The sequence below is a fragment of the Atta cephalotes genome, assembly GCF_000143395.1.
Source record: "Atta cephalotes unplaced genomic scaffold scaffold00096, whole genome shotgun sequence".
NCBI lineage: Eukaryota > Metazoa > Arthropoda > Insecta > Hymenoptera > Formicidae > Atta > Atta cephalotes.
Genome location: NW_012130160.1, coordinates 324,970 through 335,226, shown reverse-complemented (window position 1 = coordinate 335,226; position 10,257 = coordinate 324,970).

The window sequence follows — 10,257 nt, the reverse complement described above, 5'->3', positions numbered from 1 at the left end:
GGTGACTGCAAGTGTAACGGCGCAATTATCATGCACACGGAAATAGAATCATTCTCACGACGCCATTGTGCGCGCTCGCCACACTTTAAGCGCGCCATTTCCCTGCGAGAGTGTAATTGTTCCTTTTTCTTTTCCCTTGCACCAGAGCCCTTCGGCTCGTTAGCCCGTTGAAAGAAGCCAGAAGTGCTGGGCGCTTTGTAAGACGAGCGATGGACCGTAAAGTCCCTCGGATCCCGATCGACGCACGCTTTCGCCAATTCATCTCGTTCGTCCTCGTTCTCGTCGAAGAAATTCCTGAAGGAATTTCCTCCTTCGACGTTCACCCCTTTCTGAAAGCACTACCTTTTTAAGCGTGCTTTGGAATTTTCAGCGAGGACAATCGCTCTCGCGGCTGTCGTTGCGAAAATACTAAGCCATCGGAGTCACTTACGGTCTTGTTAATTAATTCTCGAATTTCGTACTATCGTTAAAAAAAATCTAGTGAAGTAAGCAAAGATATAGCTCCAAAATCGAATACTCATAATTCAAATGTAGTAACAAATTCAAATATCTAACGATTCAAAATTTTGTAATAACGTCTCTTTGACATGTCATGTGTTTGACATGTCAAAGCTCTTTGTAAATAAAAAAATTTCATTACTCTATTTTTCATTTTTATGTTTAACAGCAGATGTGCTGCACGAATAAAATTTTAAGAGTGTGTAAAACGAAAAGAGTGAAATGTCATCGCGTTAAAACGCACGGTGCATTCATTTCAACCTTCGAATCAGCAATGTATCTCTCGAGATCACAGATGTCAGAGCTTTAAATTTTCGTAATCCTTTGAGAACACGGGCACTAGAACATTCAGATACCGATAGCGCAACGCAGTATGTGTTAAGGAGATACGCCCAGCCGGCCGCATGTGTATACACGATGTACACGTATGCATGTCGTATCCGAGATTTGATCCTGATTCATCCCGAATGTCCTGCGAGAGGCATTGTTTGCCGGGAATAACGCGCGAGATTTGATCCTGATTCCTCGATATATGCCCATGATATTGGGAATCGATGAAAAATATGTGCGCGGTGATTTGTTAACGTGAAATTTCGCAATAAAAGCCGATAATGATGATAACGAAAAAAAAGAGACAAAATTTATCGCGTAAAGAATGGAACGGATCTTTCTAAGCTTTGCAAATTTTTGCTAATTCTTCGGAAAAAGATTTGCAATGAAACTTTAAGCGACAGTGTATTCAAAAATTATTATCTCACTAGAGAAATACAAGTTGAAATTTTTGCTCGGGATTCTATGAGAAGATTTCGAATTTCTATCAGAAATTCACAAAAAAAATGTTGATGTTAAAAATAATTTGTCATAACATTTTCCATTGTGTTATGTAAATATAAATATCAAATGTTTGTACAATCAATTATGAGAGATTCTTGTTTATTTTTGTTATTTTTTCAAAAAGAAAAAATTAAATTTTTTTTTATTTAAATGCTAACTTCAATAATCAAATTTAAATTGTAAATACACGTATTTTGTAACCAAATAAAACAAATTTTAGTAACAAGACTCTAATAGAAAAGACAATTATTTTTAAAAATTAAGATGTTACAGACAAAATTAACAATCACTCATACTATGTAAAAAAAAATTCAAATTGAAGCCATATTTTTGACAATATTTTTGGAATATATGCTGTATGATTTTCGCGTGTAATACAACAGCGAGTATAAGTGAAATCAATTACTTTTTTCTGGCTGAAAATTAATAAGCTCCGACGTGGCTTACGTGAATTCTGCCAGTGAAGGTTCGTTCGTAGAACAAAGTTTAGCGAGGGTCGTGCGGACGAAGGACGAAGCGGGAGCGAAGAAACATCGAATCGCGTGTTATCGGACTAGCGCGTCTAAATGCTCGAGGTATGCGTCTAATGTCAGACCACAGGGCCCTAATCGCTCTATGCAAATCACAGAGCGGCCCCCGACCGTATTCGTATAATCAATGGTTTAAGTCGCGGTCGATGCCAAAACAGGCGGCTCTCGCGTATTTTCTGAGCGCATTCTAATTCTCCCATTCTTGTTTTTTTTTCTTTTCTGTCCCCTTTCCTTTTTTTTTAAAGAGACACTCATAAAAAAAGAACTTCCATTTTTGTAGCAATGCGGAATATTGGAAGCAAATACGCGTATGTATAATTTGTTATAAACATATAATTTTTGGAAACGCAATTAATTTTTATTTGCATCTGGAAAAATAGATCTTGTTTAAAAGACGTGTTTTACATTAGCAACACAGTACAAAAAACTCCAGTAACTTCCTGTTAGTTTCACTAGTATTAGTCAAATTGGGATTGAAAAACGCATTCACATTGTGTATTAAGTATCCATAAAAAGAACTTGACAAGACACATGACTGAAGTACAATATTAGTCATGTCTCGTGACAGGCTTCCAAACAAAATACTTACGAATCGTTGTTCTTAAGTCGGTCGGCGCGGCGTCGCGACGCAAAAACGCTTGTCGCGACGATGCTCGCTCGCAATGTCTCGTCTTGCTGTGTTGCGCAAGGGATGAAGCGATGAGATGGACCGAGAGGAAGATGAGGAAGAGGCGTGTTCTCGAGTCCGAGGAGACTTCCAGTCGGCCGAGCGAGAGCGGCCTTTGTCGCATAATGGATGACTTCCTAACGACACTTTAAGATAGTTACCCTCGCGTCGTCATCCAGCGTTTTTCTTCCTCGGAGTAACAACGCCACCCGCTCGATTCGCCACGGAGAAAGACGGAGAAAGTGAAAAATAATAGATTTTTTGGTAGGATCGGACCATCGCTAAACGGCTTAAACATGATGCGACGCCATTAGAGATCTTGGAGAATGACGATGATGATAGTAGGTAGTGGACCGCAGCTGCACGTGAATATCCGGACGCTTTTCCAATCTAGACTATGGACCTCTGGGTGCTCGGAAGAGACGCTCGGCAATCAATCAGCTAGCTCGATCCGATATATCTTGGATATTGGATTTTTTTCTATAGGGATTTACAAATTAGATTTTGCGAAGAAAGATATTTCGAGATGTAGAGAACAAAACTGAATACATTATAGATATTATTCCATTAAAAAAATAAATTTTGAATATGTAATTTAAATTATTAAACAAATCTTAGATATAAAATTAAAAATATTATCTCGGAAATAGGTATTTGGGATGTTTTAATATCTCAGAAAATTGTGAATTGTTATAAAATATTGTTTTTTATTTTATTTGATAAATTTTTTTATAATAACTGTTTTTTTTACTAATCTTTAAATATGCAATTAGATCAAAAACTCGCAATAAAAAGCATTTTATTAATTAACATTTGTATTTTTTTTTAATATTGCTATTTTTTACAAATAATAAGTTATTTGACGTGTTTATTTTGTTTGGTTTCCACTTGCTTTTTTTAGAAAATTGTAATTGAATTCATATTCTGTAATATTTTAAAATATTAATAAATAAAACAATTAATAAATAAAAAAACAATCAATATGTTATTAATCAATAATATACAATATTATATATTAATCAATAATATACAATAATATACAATATGTTGTATACAATATGTTGTATAATTTTAATTAGATAAAAATCCCAGGTGATTGTTAAAAAATCAGGTGACTATTCCCGAATTCCAAACATTTTAGATATAAAATTATTAAAGAAATTCATAAATATTTACATTCACATTTTTGTATTACAAATTGAATGATTAGATAATAATTAGATTCATAAATTTAAATAAAGTTTCTGACTTTTCAGATTTAATATGCTGTATTCATTGTCGTTTATATCAGTGATACATTACGGACCAGCAGCCAATGGCCGGAAAGTTCGAGACGTATTACATCGTGGGTGCTATGCAAGCGTTGTCGCTTCGCAAGCATTGTTTTCGTTGTACGGCACCTCGGAAATCTCGGACGACGAAAGTTCGCCGTCCAGGTGGTTTCGTCGCGCGGGTCGACGACGTTACGGTATATAAAGTCTCCCCGGGAAAAGTTATGGTCCCCACGCGGGGTTTCTCGTCGGAATACAAAGAGGCGCGCGATCCTTCATTCCTTGCACAATGCACCGGAGCACGGCGTCTCTCGGCTAGACTGCACTTTGAAACACTCTCGAAACTTGGTAATTGCATCAAATCTGACTTATATTTATCAGTACCCGGGATCTTAGCTCCGCGTGAGATGCAACGTCACAAATTTCGCGTAACTCAACGAGCGTTAAGTTCCATTACGGAGTAGGATCTTCAACGAGCGTACTTCTCGTTACTATGGAAAATTACTTTAAAATTTTTAAATGTTGATTATTAACTTATGCGTTGCACACGTAAATTATTTAAATAATTTTCGGGCACAAGTTTCAAATGATAACTTTTGTAACATGATAAATTAGAGTGTAATAATAAATTGATGCATTTTAGATTTCTTCATCAAACTGTAGAGTTTATTCTGAACACTTATAATCAACAATTATCTACACTCTGAGAGAAAAATATTTATATAATTACTATTGCTAATTTACTATACAAAAATGAAGAATTCCTTTATCATAATTTTATCATGCAATTCATAGTCATAAATGCTAAACACTTTTCTCTCGGTGCAGTGTTCTCAAACCAATCCAATGATTTATTTGTTTTATTCTCAATTTTTATCACGATATAGGACGCGCTTGAACTTTGAGATTCTGTAATGGTAAATAAATAATCGACAACGAGGGAATCGGTAGCGAAATTGACATTTCAATTGACGATGGGATGAACCCATCGGAATTATCAAGTTTCGCGCGAAATGAATTTTTGATTTGATAACGATTCGATTGTCGGTACCATTACGGCTCCTCGTCTTTATCGTTCCCCTCTCCATTCGCGAGAAAATCCGCCGAAATCATGCCACGAGTCAATCACGCCGGAAAACTGTTTTTCCCCTGGCCCCGTGTCGTGCCTTCTTGCTTTCGTCGACAATAGCTCGAGCCAATTTACCTGCCGAACTCCATCATCGGTGGCTTTTATTAGCATGACGTTCGGCGAGGCCGCGTGGTCGATATTGCCGATATCGATTTCGAATTAGCTAGATTGTTCGACACGTTTGTGTACCGTCACGTCATATATCGATCAAAGAAGGAATAAATAAGAAAAGAAGAGAAGCAGAAGTTATACACCATAATTTTTCACAAGAAATTCAAATCTCGTAATAAACATGACAAAATTGTCACAAACGGATGATGTATTATTTATTTTGTGAATGTTAAAATTACACGATGCGCGTGTACATTATTAGATGTTTGTCGTTATATTATTAATATATAAAAATTTTCGCACGAAAATTATAGCGAGCTTTACAAATTGAAAGGCGGCCTAAATTAGCCGTCATAAAAAACGAAATTGCACTTTCGTAGGGTATACCTGCCTTTCGGGGGGTATATCTGCCTCTGGCATCATTTGAAAAGCGAAAGATAAATTTAAAGTGGGGGAGGCGAATAGTGATTCGCCGCGACAAAATTACTCGGCTGGTTCTAAATTAACCGTCGATATTGAGCGCAAAGCAGAAAAGAGGGTGGACCTTTCTTATCTCACTGATAGCACGGCGCAGGAAACTTTTAATCCAGTAAGAGCGCGATAAATTGCGCAACGGCCGATTATATCGCCGCGTGTTATTAGGAACGAGTGCGGACGCGAGTCGCCGCAAAATTGCAAGGCGCGCCTCGAATCGGATATTAAGCGATCTCGCACAGGGGAATTTCGGTGCATCAACGGTTGAGAACTTTCAATTCCGCAAGTGGAATGCAAATTTCGGGTAAAAGAAACGAGCGGAGGGAGTTTGATTGCAGCTCCAGTTTGTATCTCGAAATCTATATCAGTAGAGCGTGGTAAATGCATGACCGAAGATTTCGCTCTGATTTTACTCAGAATTTCGAGAAATTTAAATTAATATCCGATGTTAATTTATATGATGGACAAGCGAGAAAAGAATTATATATTAAAGAATGAATGACCGTTGATTAATTATAAAATGTCGGAAATAACGATCGATCTGATTAATCTAATTCACAGATATAATAAAATTGTAAGAAACAATATTGGCCGTGGTATCCTTGATAATAAGATGCTTTTATATATGCACGATGCGTAGATCATGTATGATTAGCGGCGAGTGCGGTGTGAGAAAATGTAGAAGATATTGCGGCTCATGTTATTAGTTAGAAACTTTGAATGGACCGTGACGCAGCGAAATTGCAAAACCCGCCTTCTAAATTAGCCCCTGCGGATAATGAGATGTTCTCGGAAACATTGTACGCACCCGGCATCGAAACCCTGCTCTTAATTCGATTGCAGAAGTTGACTAAGGATAGTTTTCGCGGGTTACTCGTATGCAAGATAGAATTACATAACGGTTATTAATTACAGGTATTCGAATTGTCGGTAGCGAATAAAAAGTCAGTCTTCAACGCGCATCGGCTCTTAATGAGACTACAGGTCCTGATTAGCTTGAATATAAACGCTATATGGTAAATGAATAAATCACGACAAATTCAATAAACATTATGCACATATATTATATACATATATTATAATTTAGCAATTGAAAGTCAAAATTAATTTAAATGAAAATTATCAAGAGTTTGGGGTCTTTCGAAAATTTATCAGATTATTGTAATATAATTATGATGATAAGTATTACACTTATAATCGTAACTGATACAATTATAATTTTCAATAAAATTTTCTTGGAATATGTGAAAGAAAGATCCAGATTTGTTGAAGATGTTCCATTTTTATTTTATTGCTATTACCGGTTGAAAATAGTTCAAATTTTAGCCAAAACATGCTATTAATTTTAATTGCCTGTCATGTTTGAATTATTAAAAATTTTCTTATTATAAAATTACGTACTGCTTATCTCACTAATCTCAACATCTCTTAATTTAGTTTATTTTTAAATTATCGGAAATTTTTATTATTGTGTTTTCGTTATATTTAATCTTTCAGTTATTTACAAAAAGTTTTATCGCTTTTACGTTCAATATAAAATTTAATATTTATATTTGTGCATGGTTTTATCATGCTGAAAGATATGGCAAAATTTTTAAAGCTGTTATTTGAAATTTTTGTTATTGTCATTGTCGACGAGAATCGATTATCGTACTGAAGAGTTGTCAATATTTGGCTGGTAATAAATGGTTGGTGTAAATGTTGATGCAACACGCTCGGCATTTCTTCGTTCTGCGCTCGACGTACGCGAGGGGAGAATCCTCACCCTTCGGAATTGAGTAGTAGAAAACTGGGATGGAATTGCATAAAGGTGTCTAATTATTAGTTCGTGCTAGGGTGCGGCGCCAGATCGAATCGACGTGCATGTGCGAGCGCCATAACGTGTCTTCCGTACAGTTTAACGGGCGTAACCCGACGCGTAGTACAAGCACACATGCAGTCCTCCTTTTTTCAACCCTAATAACATACAGACGCCATTGTTAATTGCTAGCAACAACGATGGATGTCGTTTTATTTCTGCTTTCCTCGTATTTGCCACGAGAATTTGTTTCATGTCATTAATTAATTTATACAATTGTTATTACGTAAAGATAGCAAACCCCGTGTGACAAAATTCTAATTATTTCGAAATTTAAACCCCATTTATTTGCGATAATATTTGTAGACACTTTAACTGTGTTACATAAAAATGTCGATAAAAATCTCCTGCAAAACGTATATTTTTAATCATTCTTATAAAAACCTGATATTTCGCTATAATTCACTTTAATTATTTTTTTATATTCGTTTCAATAACAAATAATTTTGAAACTATTAAAATAATTTCCTTAAGAAGGAGAGAGAGAAATTGTTATAAGATTTCAAATAAATAACATCTACTGAGATTTTATTTTAGTTTAATAAATCGGCGCTGATATTTAGTGTATCTTTTAAAATCGCTGTAAAATATTGCGCGTTCTGAAATTCCCTGTGCGTGGGAGTTGATTAATTTAAGAGCATTCGGAGCAACGTAAAAAATTATGAAGTGCCGCGGTGGTACATCGTTGATGTGGAGTAATGTACGATCGCGTGCCCCTCTAAAATATCGTAAAACTTACAAGGCGGAAACTCGCTGGAACGCCGCAAGTGCTTGACGATCTCTCGAATTTCCGATGGCGATTGCCGAGAAATAGAGTGGCCCCTCGCGGAAGTTTTTGAGCGACGAGCATGCGAAGATCGATTTTGCTCTCAATCATTGCGCGATTGAAATGAACGCTGCACTTCCCCACGATTGAGCGGTTTATCTTGACAGTGATGTATTCCGAATTTTCCGAAAATCTCGTCGTTATTGGCGTATCGTGTCAATTCGCACTCGTATCCCGTTTGAATTCATCCTGTACCAGAGTTCGACCACTACCGCGATAAACGATTCGATTAGTTATCGCTACACGCGTGATTTATAATCCGCAGCATCGGCAAGAGCGATGGGCGATTGCATCGTGCAATTTATCGATTACAACATTCGAAAAGGTTAAGTAGATTCCGTAACCATAATTCCCATGAATGCCATTTGCTACGATCATGTGTGATGTCATTCGTGATGCTCGTGAAAGTGTTGTACAGGAAAATGGTCAAAGTGGAGGTGTCATTCGATTAACGACGATAATTGCGATGTATAGACTATTTTGTAAAATTCGCGCAAAATCTCAGAGGTTAGAGGAATATCCTCTAACTTGATAATGTTATTATGTAACGTTTCGATTGGACAGCATTCCATTTGTCATTTTGAGAAAAAGAGAAAGAGAAAGAATTTTTTATCTCTTAATAATTAAGTATAACAATTAAAAATGTATTAAATATCAAAATTTGAAAACAAAGTTAATTTAAAAATTAAAGGAAAAAAATTTTGTTCTAATTTGAGAAGTGTATTTCATCGAAATTTTTTTTATACTATTCTTAGAAGAGAACTTATCTAAATAAATAACTACATTGAGAAAAAAAAGTTGTTTAAAATATTAGTCAACTAAATATATAGTTAATCTAAATATACAGATACTTGAACTAAATAATCACTATAAACTAAACGCATTAAGTTAACAACTTTTTTTCTTAATATATAGGTACTAACTATAATTGATACAAAAATTATTCGAAAATAAATAAAATTGAAAGATTTCTTAATTCTTAATGAAATTGAAACGAATTGATTACTTTGTAGAAAGCAATTTTATTAAAAATCTGTAAAAAAAGTTTGCATTTCTGAGAAAAAAAAGCAAAATAAGAGACAAAGAGAATTTAGTGTGCTTAGAATACGCGTTTTAAGAAACATTAAAACTAATTATGCTATTCCACCAGTCTTCCATTTACGACCTTTACCCGACATCCTACCATCTTTTTTCTCTTACGTTTTAAATGCACGCTAGTGCGTATAAGTGTTTTGTGTGCTCTGAGGAGCTGTTATAGTGATTTAATATAATTGCACATGGCGCAAAAGACGCCGAAAAAGCTTTTTTCTTAATGGAAAGGAGCAACTCTTTTTTTATTTTAGCACTAAAAAAGTTTTGATTTTTCGTGGTTTGTTTTATCATAACGATTATTGTATATTTTATATAAGATAACAGTATATACGTCGCACCTATCAAAAACTTAATTTATTAAGTATTATTTATTATGTTTAAAGTAAACGAACTATATTAATAAAAAGTTTGTACTGTCTACTATTATGAAAAAAATATTAGAAATCTGAAATATTTATATTTCGTATTAAAAAATGAACTTTTTTAAACTCTTGCATTTTTGCTGTATATCCTATATGGTTACTCATAAAGGAAGGTGGGGCTATGTATGGTTTATAAAAAAATTTATAAATAATGCATGTAAATAAGACGTAAAATAACACAATAACTTATAAAATTTTATTAAAGAATAAGAATGATAAATATGTATATGAAGTAATAAATAATAATTACAATCTTCCCAGATATATTACAAGTGTTATGATGTGAGATATTGTACATATTTTATGCATTTATTGTATTTAGTGCACTGAATTCAATCTGCATACTTTGTATGCTTTGGGTATAAATCCCGCCTATTAAAAATGTCATATATCCCAAACAGGTGGGATATATAAGACAACAAACTAAACAAAGAATACAAGAGCAAAGTACTTGTATTTTGTTATACAACATACTTTATTATTCCTTTACACTCATGTATCACGAAATAACCGCTAAGTCTTTTATCACATCCTACAGTAATAAT